The 13752-nt window shown below is 39.3% G+C and overlaps 1 pseudogene across 1 annotated transcript in view; it reads right to left on the reverse strand.

The window, feature by feature from the left end:
• LOC149107241 (uncharacterized) overlaps positions 1 to 13042 on the reverse strand; it is a 31826-nt pseudogene extending 18784 nt beyond the window's left edge. The window contains exons 1-2 of the transcript XR_016209538.1: positions 12973 to 13042; positions 7715 to 8936 (exon numbers count right to left, since the gene is read on the reverse strand). The product of XR_016209538.1 is annotated as an uncharacterized LOC149107241 (transcript). The remainder of the gene's footprint in view (positions 1 to 7714; positions 8937 to 12972) is intronic.
• Positions 13043 to 13752: the final 710 nt, after the last annotated feature.

The following is a 13752-nucleotide window of genomic DNA, read 5'->3' on the forward strand; positions in this document are numbered from 1 at the left end:
CAAGCGGAAGTTAAGAGTCACTGACTGGAAATATCGAGAATGGCTGGCCAAGTTGGAAAAATCAAAAATCCTGAAACTTCACCTAAAGAACGCTTTTAGGGAGCCACTTTCAAAAATATTGTTCTGATTTTCTTAGAACTTAAAGTCTTTGAGAAATTCGCCAAAAACGGAAATATAGCTTTTGGCTCATTAAATATGCAAAAAATATCTGGAAAATTGACAAAGTTCTCGGTATTCGCATTGAATTAATTTACAAAACTAGAACTCGGGGTAAACTTAGCATAAGAGCTTTACTTTTCTTCTCTCTAACAATAGGAAGTTTTAAATTTTTCAAGCATTTTGAAGGATTCCGTCGACCGTTGAAGAATTGCCTTCTAAAGCCCTTATGAAAACGGCAAAAATTGCGTAGTTTTACGGGCTTAAAACACATCTTGGTATGTCCGATATGGAACTAAAACAAGTACTGTGCAAAAGAGTGTCGTTTCTACTATAATAATATGGAAAAAAATTTCTGGGCAATCGAGGTTCACACAGGAAAAATGCAAAAGTTCGCGACAACCTCTTCTCAAATTTGCATAATGCGGCATGTTCAAAGATCTCTATTGTTGAGCACTTTAGTCTGTTTTTGTTCCATTTGTGGGCCTTGCTTTGTGGGAAATATACAAAAAGAGAGTTGATCCATGTCGTTATTACAACATTGTTTCATTATTTCACGCAAGGTACATAAAACTACAGACAAAGCCCAAAACATAAGTTCAAACACGCTACATGTATTACGTGACTGGCATCACGTAATATTTATTTTCAGTTAGCTCCAAGTGGAATTACTAGATTATTGAGGTTTAGACACTTGCTTATAATAGAGACATAGCAGGGTTTGTCTTTCCCGTTTATATACACTCGATTAGTCTGCAAATGTTCGAAAGCAGACAGTCTGGTCCTTTAAAGTATTTTTTAAACCATCGTGTGTCAATTTTGATCTTGATGGAAAACGGATTAATTAGAAGCACTAAATGAAACGAAGAGGCTTTATTAACGTGATCCAGCTAGACCAAGGAAGCAGGTTTTCTTGATAAATAGAGTAAGACTGTTTGATGTCGATCCCGCGATCTGACCTCGGTTGGAATTCAGCCTAGTCCAAACATCGTGCTTCTGCTGTGCCATACTCAAATAAATTTGGCCCAGCAGTGGCATGACTAAAAGCTATGAAAGATTCAAACGTCGAATTTAATCCATTCGCGCAGAAGATCACAAGAAGTTTGCTTTGCTGAAGACCTTTTTAAATGTTAGAAAGCAACTGCAGCTGATGCAGCAGGATATGAATTCACAGGGACGGTGGAGTCCTTTTTTAAGTGAAAGAAAGGTGGGGGAAGGTGTGGGGCTTGAAAACGAGCGGTGCCGGCACAAGTTTGTAGAGGGGTCTAGGGGCATCCTCCCCTAAAAAAGCCTTTTAAAGTCTAGGGGCTCGGAAATGGTATTTTTGACATTCTCCATGGTGTAGTTCTTGAGAAAATCAACCTAGTGGATGAACTCAGTATAAAATGACAGGTACTTCTAGTGCATTTACAGCAATATATTTTGAAGGTATTGTGAGCTCGATACATCTTTCGCAGCCCTCCATGATATATCACGGCCTTAGTACTGAATGACCTGCGCTTTTACACAAGCCTCCCCGTGTGTGGGAAGGAAATGCACGCTGCAGAAAGGTAAAAACTATGTAAACATGAAAAGCTTCCTACAGATTTGGTACGAGGTTGTAGCTTTGTGAATTCTTGGTAAATCTGTAGTCAACCAGACTTTTTTTGTTTTCTTTTCCTTCTTCTTTATTTCTTCATTTGTACCTCATACTAAAACAAAATAAACTGTCACCGTGGTAAAAGGTGGAGGGGGGGCCTTAAGCCCCTTCCCCGGCTCTGCCGTGCCTGGTTCAGTTCGGCACGTGCATGGCAAGAGCATGCCATTCGAAGCCAAGTCACGCTTCTGCCATGCTGAACGCATTAGACCTGCCATGTTATAAGTACTCGCGCCGACTTTAATCCAGCCTGCCGAACTGAGTGAGTGCACGGTTTCAAATGTCGTGCTACTGCCACGCTTGAGTCGAAGTTCGGTATTCGCATTGAGACAATTTACAAGACTAGAACACGGGATAAACTAAGCATATTGAAAACTTTATATTAAATTAAATTTTGAGGGGTTCCGTCAGCTGTCGAAGAATTCAAGCCCCTATGTAAACGGCAAAAATTGCGTACTTTTACGGGCTTATGGTTATTCCCTAGTATTGCATTGCGCATAATTTCACGCATGATTAGCGCGCGTGCATTAAAAAATGGCGGCTTTTTCTTTACAGCTGGACCTCGCCATAGAGGTAAATCGTCATGTTCTCGCAAATGAGTATGGTAACCTATCATTTTTTTCTGTTGTTTTGAATTGAGTATAAATTTCTCTGTGTAAAATAAATATGGACCAATTCTCAGTGTAGAACAAAAGCAATTGTCGGAAACGTGAATTTAGCAAGCAATCATGACTACAATCATGGTGCTATTATAAGGATTTATATGGGTATAAACAAGGTGCTTTTACTCCTAAACGAACATGCGGACCCCTCATTTTTATTTCAAAATTTAAGTTCCTATAATATAAACAATCAATAGGCAAAGTTTCACAAAAATCTCAGCGCAGGTTCTGGAATGACCTTAAAAGGCGTTGTAGTTTGTCCAATATCGGGTCGAAATAAATACTTTGATTAACTTTTGGTCTTCTTCAATCAGTATTTGGAACAAAAGATCTGGGCAGTAAGAACGCAAGCAAGCAAACACAAACGCTTTTAAGGCTAGGTGAACTTTTTTGCATAATTGACGAAAATTGAAAAGTCTCTTCATAGAATGACTGCTCGATATATTTCTAATAGTGTTGTTTTGTTGTTGGTGGTGCCTTCAATTACTTAATAGTTAATAATAGTTTCTTAATAGTTTCCAAATAATAAAGAAATATATGTTATTGGCCGGCTGGGAGGTCCATATAGAAACTGTGACTGTGCCCAAGGTCACAGTTTTTCACTATACGGACCGACCCTAAGCAGGACAATAACATGTTTGTCTTTTTTTCTTGCGGTAAATTGGCTTACAAGTGAGTTTGTTTACGCAACTTTGTCATTGAATTGGCTTACGTGCTGTGCACAAACCAATCCTAAATAAAAATCTAACTAGCGAACAAGCGAGTAACTCAGATACTAGACAAGGTAAGATGTATTAAAGAACAGATTTATTTCGAACTACTTTATGTTAGTGGCATTTAGTTCACCAGTTACAGTACCGCTCAAAAGTAAGTTACCACCTCTCGTCTCGTTTCTCACGAGACGAGTCTCGTTTCTCTCGAGACGTTTCTCGTTTCTCGCGAGCTGCATCTCGTTTCTCTCGAGAATCACTGAAGCGTTTAGTGAGGCGTACATTACGCGTAAGAAACCGGTAACGGGTAACGATTGCCGCTCTGCAGTTCGTTGTCAAATCGATGGGACCGTCCAACATAAAATATGCATCGATCATTTGCTCGATTCATATCGAATAAAGGTAATATCGAACATCGAACGTAACTACAAGTAGAGTTACATGCGTTTCAGTTCGTGCGATCACGGGGGCAAAGAGTTGATTTTGCGAATCTTGCTCACTCTGAATGATTCAGTTACCTACATTTGCTCGCTCTGCAATAACCGCTAACTCAAATAAACATTTAATTTTGCGTACAGTAGGAGAAAAACGTTCCGGCTTTCGGCATGCGCCAGCGAGTCAATTGTGAATGGGAGTCATGAAAGCGTCACGGAAATTGTTGAAAAAATGATATCTCCGGTTCTATTCGGCATAAATCGTTTATTCAAACACTGAAATACGATATCTTTGAAGACAGGAGTTTTTATCAAAGTTTCTGAGATGCGCCGTTTACATTACATGTAGTTTTAAATTTTTCTGCCAGCGCGAGTTTTGTCTAGCGGCACGCGTCGACAACATAATGAACTTTTATTGTTCTCCGAAACGTCAAGGCAAACACTAAAAGTATATTTCCAGTTCTATTTGGCATAAATCGTTTATTCAAACGGCAAAATACTACATCTTTGAAGACAGGAGTTTCTAATAATGTTTATGTGATGCGACGTTTACAGTAACTCAATGTTTTTGCAAGGGAAAGTTCTGTCTAGTGGCAGTTGATTTAATACGCAAATGAAGTTTGTTTTGCAAAGCGTCGCGGCAAAAACATCGCCGGTTCTATTTGATATAAATCGTTTTTTTCCAATGGCACGATACACTCTCTTTAACAGATAGAATTTTTGTTGCTCGACAACGAAGATCTCGAGCGGTATGTGAATAAACATTTTATATATCGGTCGATACAGCGGTCTAGGCCTGCCATAAGATACCTGATCCGACTTCTGAACACTGAAACGCACTTTTATTACCACAGTTGCACATAACTATTATTAACATTGGCCAGCTAGTCTAAGAGTCGTGATCTTTTCTAAATTACATTCATGACAACGGAAACTTTTCTCTTCGAACGGCAATACTGTACTTGAGCGCGCTCAAATCCACGAAACTATGTTGTTATCTCTCAATCTTTCTTATATGAACTTGAACACGTGAGAATCTCCGATTTTAAGACTGACGAATTCATTTTTTCACAAACTGGACTGTTTCGCACAAACTGGCCGTCAGGGTTCAATCTAAGAAAGCGGATTTTAGCGCACTCAAACATATGAATTAATTAAGAGCCCAAGCGTTGTTTAGCATGTTTGCGAGTATCAATAAAAAGTTAGTCGAGGTTTCATGATCAAAATGTGGTTTAGCATTTTTACGAGTATGAACAAAAAGTTAGTCGAGGTTTCATGATCAAAGCGTGGTTTAGCATGTTCACGAGTATGAATAAAATGGCAATCGACGTTTCATGTTCAAAGCGTGGTTTAGCATGTTCACAAGTTTGAATAAAATGGTAAGCGAGGTTTCATGATCAAAGCGTGGTGTCGCATGTTCACAAGTTTGAATAAAATGTTAGTTGAAGTTTCATGATCAAAGTGTGGTGTCGCATGTGTTCACAAGTTTGAATAAAATGTTAGAGGTTTGATGTGGCAAAAAGCGTGTGAACACAAATATGGATAAAAAGTTGGTCGAGGCTCAGTGATTAAAGTGTGTGTTCAAAAGGTAGTCGAGATACCTTATGTTTACAAAGCGTGTGTTCTCAAGCGTACACAAATATGAATAAAAAGTTAGTCAAGTCGGATTTCATGTGCAAAGCGAGCGTTCACAAGTTTGAATAAATTAGTTATTCGAATGTTAAGTGAAGTGAAGTATGATCAAAGCGTGGCGTGCTCGCAACTTTTGAATAAAAAGTTCGAGGCTTATGTGCAAAGCGTGTGTTCGCAAGTTTGAATATTAAATTATTCGACGGAACACTTAGCGTCGTTTCGTATGTTCGCAATCTTTGGATAAAAAGTTCGTCGAGTTTCCCGACAAATCAGTTGGGAGCGATAGTTGGCAAAACATAGGCGGCGCTGCTGTGTTGACTTAGTGATCGCGATCGCTGCTTTAACTTCCAACACGTAGATCGGGTGACAAAACTCCACATGTTGTTTCATGAACACTACATTTTGATTATCAACTGTATGAATCACGTTTAGGGAATTAATGCAACTGTAAAACATATTTGTAAACACGAGTGACTAACTTGCCGACGATTCACATACCTTCAACTTTTATCGTGCATGCATTTACAAAAACTAAACGTTAAGCAAGTCTGGCTGGAATAAAAAAAGGTTTGGCCGATGTATATGAAACAATACTGGACGCTTGAGAATTTACAATAAACACATGGTTCACACGCATTGCTGATGAGAATGAAAATCGTGTCTACCGCGCTAATCGATACGATACGATACAGACGTCTTATTAACAAAACAGGTTTCGAATACCGACAATGCGTAGCATTGGTACTTCCAGTGCACTTGCGAGAAACGAGACTCGTCTCGTTTCTATCGAGACTCATCTCGTTTCTCTCGAGACGAGTCTCGCGAGAAACGAGACGCGTCTCGCGAGACGGTGGCAACTTACTTTTGAGCGGTACTGTAAGAGGCCCTGCGCCTAAGAAACGACCGATGATTTCCGACTAAAAAATAAAATCGGCCGATTTTTATCTCCCAAGCAGAGGTTACCGAATACTATTTAAAAATGAATTTCTTTTGTTTCAGTTTCACTTTGTCTCTATTATAAGTAGGTGTCTAAACCTCAAAAATCTAGTAATTCCACTTGATGCTAACTGAAATTATAACATAACTAAAGCAGAGCGCACGCTCTGATTGGTTAATTTAGCGTCTACTATTTGCCCATGGGTGTACGCTGCTGACGTGTGTGCCAATGTTTGCAAAGCAAGTCTTTTGACAGACATTGTTTCCAGAGTAATGGCCGACGTCCTTCTGCCAGAAATGCGAAACTGTCTTCACAGTTGTCTGAAGATGAAACTTTATCGAGTTACTGGTGTGCAGTTGGTTGTCATGAATGAATTTTCGTGCGCTTGTTTTCTCTTGTCATTTAAGACTACACGAACATTTTTTTGTGATGTAGCTCAATAAAAGGACTTCTGTTGTTCCAATGTCTCAATGTTATGTTATAAAACAAATGGTAAACACCATAGTGTGTACTATTGAGTTATGGATGCACTTGGGAGGTTTGCTAAGCACTCAAGAAGCTAGAGTCACACTGGGCTATCGCCTCGTGCGACTCTTACGCTTCTTTCGTGCTTAGCAACCTCCCGCGTGCATCCATAACTCAATAGTGCACGCTATGGCGTTTACCATTTGTTAAATAAATATTATGTGATGCCAGTCACGTAATACATGGAGCGTGTTTGAACTTATGTTTTGGGCTTTGTCTGTAGTTTTATGTACCTTGAGTGAAATAATGAAACAATGTTGTAATAATGACATGGATCAACTCTTTTTGTATATTTCCCACAAAGCAAGGCCCACAAATGGAACAAAAACAGACTAAAGTGCTCAACAATAGAGATCTTTGAACATGCCACGTTATGTAAATTTGAGAAGAGACTGTCGCGAACTTTTGCATTTTACCGGTGTGAACCTCGATTGCCCAGAAATTTTTTTCCATATTTTTATAGTAGAAACAACACTCTTTTGCACAGTACTTGTTTTAGTTCCATATCGGACATACCAAGATGCGTTTTAAGCCCGTAAAACTGCGCAATTTTTGCCGTTTTCATAGGGGCTTTAGAAGGCAATTCTTCAACGGTCGACGGAATCCTTCAAAATGCTTGAAAAATTTAAAACTTCCTATTGTTAGATAGAAGAAAAGTAAAGCTCTTATGCTAAGTTTACCCTGAGTTCTAGTTTTGTAAATTAATTCAATGCGAATACCGAGAACTTTGTCAATTTTCCAGATATTTTTTGCATATTTAATGAGGCAAAAAGCTATTTTTCCGTTTTTTGCGAATTTCTCAAAGACTTTAAATTCTAAGAAAATCGGAATAATATTTTCGAAAGTGGTTCCCTAAAAGCGTTCTTTAGGCAAAGTTTCAGGATTTTCGATTTTTCCAACTTGGCCAGCCATTCTCGATATTTACAGTCAGTGACTTTTAACAATGTTACTTAAAATCACATTTTCCCAATAAATAACTTCACAATCACAAGCTTACACGTACAAGATGCAGTAGAACTTACCCGGAGTGATGTTCCGCATCCTTTCTACAAGCAATTCACATTGTCTGTCCCAGCTGAACTTTTCCGCATACTTTTCGGAGAGAAGTTTGATCTCTTCAAGTCGTAACTCTCTGTCCTTTCTTTGAACAGTCCTGATCGCATTGGCCCAGTCTTGAGGATCTTCTGAATCTACCACCCATTGGGAGCCATATGGTACTTTCTTGAGAGCTTCTCCAAGTCCCGAGTTCCCACTTACAAGGACCGGCAGACTTGCAGACAAGGCCTCAAGTGCTTCTAAACCAAAGCCCTCAGTTCTTGATGGCATTGTAGCCAGATCAACCTCACAAAATAATCTGGCTAACTGCTCTCTGCTTTCATTAAAGCATCGAACAGTTAACTGATTGCGATTAATACCAAGGTCCAGTAACTGTTTGGCTACTTCACCTTCTTTTTCACTGGGTGCACCAACAAACATAAGGCGGTAGGGTAACCCCAAATGAGCAATTGCTTTTGCAATAATGTCATACCCTTTCAACTGGAAGTCTTCACTATTGCCCTGCCCTAACACTAAAACATCAAATGTTTCTCTTTCTTCAGTAGATTGCTTCACATGTGAAAATTCAGAGAAGATGCTTGGAGTGAGATTAACTACAGTTTGATCTTTTTGACAGTAACGAAGATAACGAGAGAAAGCCTCTTTCAGCTTCGGTCCAACTGCCACAACTTGATCAGCCATCTCACATAGTGTAACCTCTGCTTTATGATTTTTCTCACCTTCGGAAATGGCATCAGCATATGTCTTGTACTTCCCAAGTTCTTCAGGTGCCGTGTGAACAACCTGAATCCATTTACATTGGTGTTGGCGTTTAAAAATTTGTGCATATCGGCCAAGAAGTACTCCATGCCCTATGACATAGTCCATAACATGGTTTGCAGGTGCCACAGTCAACCAGTTAATTGGATCAAACCCAGGCAATTTCTCTGCTTCAATCAGCTGTACATTATGACTACTGGCATCTTTCTTGTCATCTGCACTACATTGGGGAAGATAAACACTCACTTTCAAATCATGATGTTTAGCTAACTGGATTGCTAGCTCTCTGCTGATGGCCGATGAGCCCCATTTTGACGACTGCCACTCGCTACTTAGCAGAGTCACCTGAAACTTTCCATTTAAGCCCAAGCCAGGAACTTCTTCTAGGCCTTCCTGTGATGTAGAGGCTAGATTGGAAAAAGAGGGTTCCTGAAAAAAAGAGGAAGAAATTGCTTTATTAAAGCACTACTAAACAAATGTACAGTACCGCTCAGAAGAAACCTAACAGGGAACGCTTGACAAAACGTGTTGTTGCCATTCCTCACATGTTCCCTTTCCCGTTCTCTATCTGTTATGTATCTGTTTCGTATACCTTCCTTATCTGTTCTGTACCATTCTGTTCTGGTTCCGTTAGCATTTCATCAGTAAGCATTTTCGGAACCTGTTCAGAAGAATGAAGTTTCCAAAACTCATTTGCAAGAGCACTTCCAAGGAATTAGCATTTCATGAAATGGGTTAAAAATGTCGCCTTATGCGAGAATACGACCAGTAAACTTACATTTTCGTGGTGAAAATGTGAGTCCAGTTACTCAAAAAATAGAGGAAGAAGATGGTATTGTAACTTCAAGGCCAGTTAGTGAGCCTTTTTCCAAAACGATACAAAGCGACTGGTAATGTTATTTTCACAGGCAAACGCTCAGTTAAGATTGAACGTTATCCTCGCCGATTCTTCCACAAAGTTGGCGAACAACGCCGTAATAAAGGACAACCAAAAAATCAAGGTTTTGTTTTGTTTCTTTTCAAGCAGAAACCTTTCAATCCCAGTCTAACTCGACTTGTCCATCCATTTCCTTATTTGGATATAACTTGGGCTTGTTGACAATAACAAAATGGCTGCAATGAACATGAAATGGACAAGATGCAGTGAGGATGCTTGCTTAATGTGTGTAAAGAGAAATGAAAGTAGACATTGGCTGATTTGTTCTGTAATTTTCTTAAGATCGCCGGGCCAGACAAAAATTGGACGAACGTGTATTTAAGTTGCATTGTTTCCAAACCCCTGGTAAGCACTCTGATACTGTAACTTACTAGCTTACGTTCTGAAGAACGTGTTCTCTTATACAGTACTGGCCAAAGGGACTGCAGCATTACACGCACTTTACACGCGTGTACTACACGCACAATACACGCAGTGTCCACCCACCTTACACGCAAATGCACGAAAATGCGCGTAATTGCACACGCATAATTTCACTCAGTAGACGTGATTTTGCGTGTAAAATTACATGCAGTCGTTCAACTGGAACTCAGTAAGTGCGTGTATGAGAACAAAATATTAAAAGGGCGTGTAATGAAAACAAAACATTTACCTTGTAACATTTACCGTATTGGACTGCACTGCGATACAGTTTAGTCTTTCGCCTTCTTACTTCTGGTCATGAAACGTTTCCGATAGAATAGACCAGTTTCCTTTACCCGGCTTACCGCTTTACAGTAAAAGTATTTTTTGCGTTGTACGTGCAGTTTCAACAAGTGGCACCAGCGACTGACAGGTGTGCTAGGATTCACTGAGATAACAGAACATAAAAACATAATTTCGCTTTCAATTTTAAATTACAGCAATCAGTGTACTTTAAAACAATTCAAAGAATCATTAAAAATATTTCGTACTCCGAAGCATTCGGAGTTTACCGGTGTTCAAAAGCTTGTCCCGTTGTGTTTTTTCTTTTCGTGAGAAACAACAAGGGCGCCAACGACTGACGAACTGAGGCTTGACGGACACGAAATAATGAAAGCGAAACATTTACCGTGTAACATTTACCGTGTTGGACTCTACTGCGATACAGTTTAGTCTTTCGCCTTCTTACTTCTGGTCATCAAACGTTTCCGATAGAATAGACCAGTTTCCTTAAACCGGCTTACCGCTTTATAGTAAAAGTATTTTTTGTGTTGTACATGTAGTTTCAACAAGCGGCGCCAGCGACTGACAGGCATGCTAGGATTCACTGAGATAACAGAACATGAACACATAATTTCACTTTCAATTTTAAATCACAGCAATCAGTGTACTTTAAAACAATTTGAAGATTCATTAAAAATATTTCGTTCTCCGAAGCGTTCAGAGTTTACCGGTGTTCAAAAGCTTTTCCCGTCGTGTTTTTTCTTTTCGTGAGAAACAACAAGGGTGCCGGCGACTGACCAAGTGAGGCTTGACGGACACAAAATAACAGCAAAACACATTATTTCGCTTGAGATTTTCAATGAATTTTTAAACATCAGTTATCTTCTTTAAGTTTAAAAAGCCTTTGAAGATTCGTCATTAATATTACGTACTCAGAAGCGAATGTTGTCTATGTGAAAGCATATTGTTCTGATCTGATTGAAATGAAATTTGATCTGTTTCTTCAACATCGTTGCCTAGCACGTGATCAAAATCTTCCCAAATCTACGATCTATCAATGTGACTCAACCCAGGGATGAAAACCTGATGAATCGAAAATTAACAAACGCTTAGATTTTGTTAAAAATGTTTCGATTCTTTGCCATTTAAGCAGAAATGTGGCCAATAAGCAGATTAAGAGAGAGTCCGCGAGTTTCTGTTTGAATCCCAATTTCACTGTCATCGAAGGAAGCACGTGGTAAACGAAAACTCATAGATCTTTAAGAATTAAGTTTAGATGTCAAGCAGAAGTGCGGACTGCTACAGACTAAAAATGGTTTTTGTTTGATAGGTGCTCGAGCTAGTCCACTAATTTAGCAATGCTTGTCGGCTTTTAAATTTACTTTTTGTTGTGAACAGTGAGAGTCGCGGGTTTCGAATACAAGTTAGTAGTGGCTTTTTGTTATGCAAAATACACGCAACAGCGTGTATGAATAACAAAGGTTTCATCCTCCAATTAACATACACACATTTGTGTAAAATTACACGCAAACACGTGTAACTAACAGATCAGTAAATTTAACACGCGTGTAATTACACGCACCGTCCGTGCACCGCCCACACACTGTCCATGAATACTACACGCAGACTAAACGCATTTTACGCGCGTGTAGGTGCTGCAATCCCTTTGACCGGTACTGTAGTTTGTGTTCTAGAGAATACTTTTTTCCATTATGGTGATCCGTTACTGTTCCGTATCTGTTTCATTTCTGTTTGGTATCTGTTCTGTACCCGTTCCATTCATGTTCTCGCATCTGTTCAGTATTGGCTCTATACCCAATCGCAAACGCTTTCCCTGTTAGCTTAATTGTGAGCGGTACTGTATATGTATATTCAGAGCTACTCAGGGCTCAAAAAAAGTGCCGTCCAGTCACTGGGATAAGTAGATTTTCCTACTGAGGCAAGTAACTTTTCATTCTGCCACACCAAACAAGTGTAATGCAAGTGTAACATTTGATCAAGTAGACGGGATATATTTTTTCTTTCGCTAATTCTACAAATAAAATTTGATCTGGCTCGATCTAGCCTGATTCGACCCTTATTGACAATTAATTTTTGTGTATAGGCTATTCTCAGGCTAAAAATGAAAATTAATATTAAGTAAACAGAATGCAAGTGTTACACTTCCAGTAGCATTACAAATGCAGTTCGATCTGGCCTGATGCCCTGACCTGACCCATGGTATTTACACAGGGAGATATTGATTGACTTAACAATTAATTTAACTTTTGTCAGTTATAACTGTTTGCTTATTCACAGAAATGCGCTTTAGAGGTTAGTTTGTAAGGATTGATTTGTAAGGATTGTTTAAAGGCTCAAAAGATGATCACATTCGTGACTGGATGCCAAAATTTCCAACAGGTTGATAATTATTGTGAACCACAAAAACTGCTAGGGATCCTTTTTGGCCAGATATGTGGGTCTCAGGACCCAGACTGAAAAATCCTAGTGCCTTACACAGGAATGTACCAAACTCACTTCATACCCTGGTGTCCATGTGACTTTAGTAACGTGGACACAATGCAAAGATCTGAGCTTCCAGCAAACGCTGTTTTAATGACTTTCTGACTGCTTCATCGAAGTCCTGCACTTAATATTCTAACCTCAATAGTTCTCCATCCTTCAGACTTTGTACTTAAAAGACTTGACCATGCTTTGTTGTAATAAGTGACGAGAGCACCAAAGAAGAAGGAGAAACAAGAGCTTCCTCTTCACTTCTTTACCTTCTTGTCACTTCTTTGTGCGCTTTGCGACAAAACAAAGCACAATCAAGCCTTTTTATTTGTTAAATAATGTATTGGTTACCTTTTCAAGCCTAGACATCACAGGAAGCCTTTAGTCTTTGAGCACGGATATTATTGATATCACTGATGGCCACAGAAACACACCTAAAGCAGTACCATTTTTGCCGTAAGCAATGTGTGCATGTACAAGAAGGTACCAGTATTCTTAAAGTGCACCTAACCCCAAAAATGTTTTTTCGCTAAAACAAATCCACACTTTATTTAAAGCATTCAGGCGAAAAAAAAATTTGAATTTGGTTGAATCCTTGATTTTCTATGCCCTTTCAAAGTCGCGCTTGAAGTGTTGCGCAACCGCATTTTAGGGCGTCTGGGGCGGCAGTTGCTGATGACGTCTACCCAGAAACCAAACACAACGGCGCCTCAGTCAGCTCTCTGTATTTGCTCAAGAAAATGGACGACAAAACTAATTGTTCCTATGTATTTTGGGACTTAAACATCCACATTTTGTTTCAGAATCATTTCTTTTTCGTCACTGAAGTCAGAGTTAAGTTTCAATTTGGAAGACTCTGAAATAAACTTCAATCAAGCACATTCGATAACTGTGAACACACTGCTTAGAGCTTTGAGAAAAATTTACAATGATTATTTCACGCGACGAAGGGGAACGCTTCTTTGCGAACGAGCTGCTTGTATATTAGGAATGGAAAACTAGATATGAAGTGGAGGAGCAGGCAAACGAAAAGCATGAAAGAAAACTCAAGGACTGCTTTGAATGGTAATTTCGTCACCTAAACACAAGATTCCCACGCATGTTTCTAGCTCATTTACATTTGTCCTGAGC

Source organism: Orbicella faveolata, unplaced genomic scaffold (genome assembly GCF_042242905.1).
Source record: "Orbicella faveolata isolate gen_17 unplaced genomic scaffold, um_ofav_v1 contig_27, whole genome shotgun sequence".
NCBI classification, from domain to species: domain Eukaryota; kingdom Metazoa; phylum Cnidaria; class Anthozoa; order Scleractinia; family Merulinidae; genus Orbicella; species Orbicella faveolata.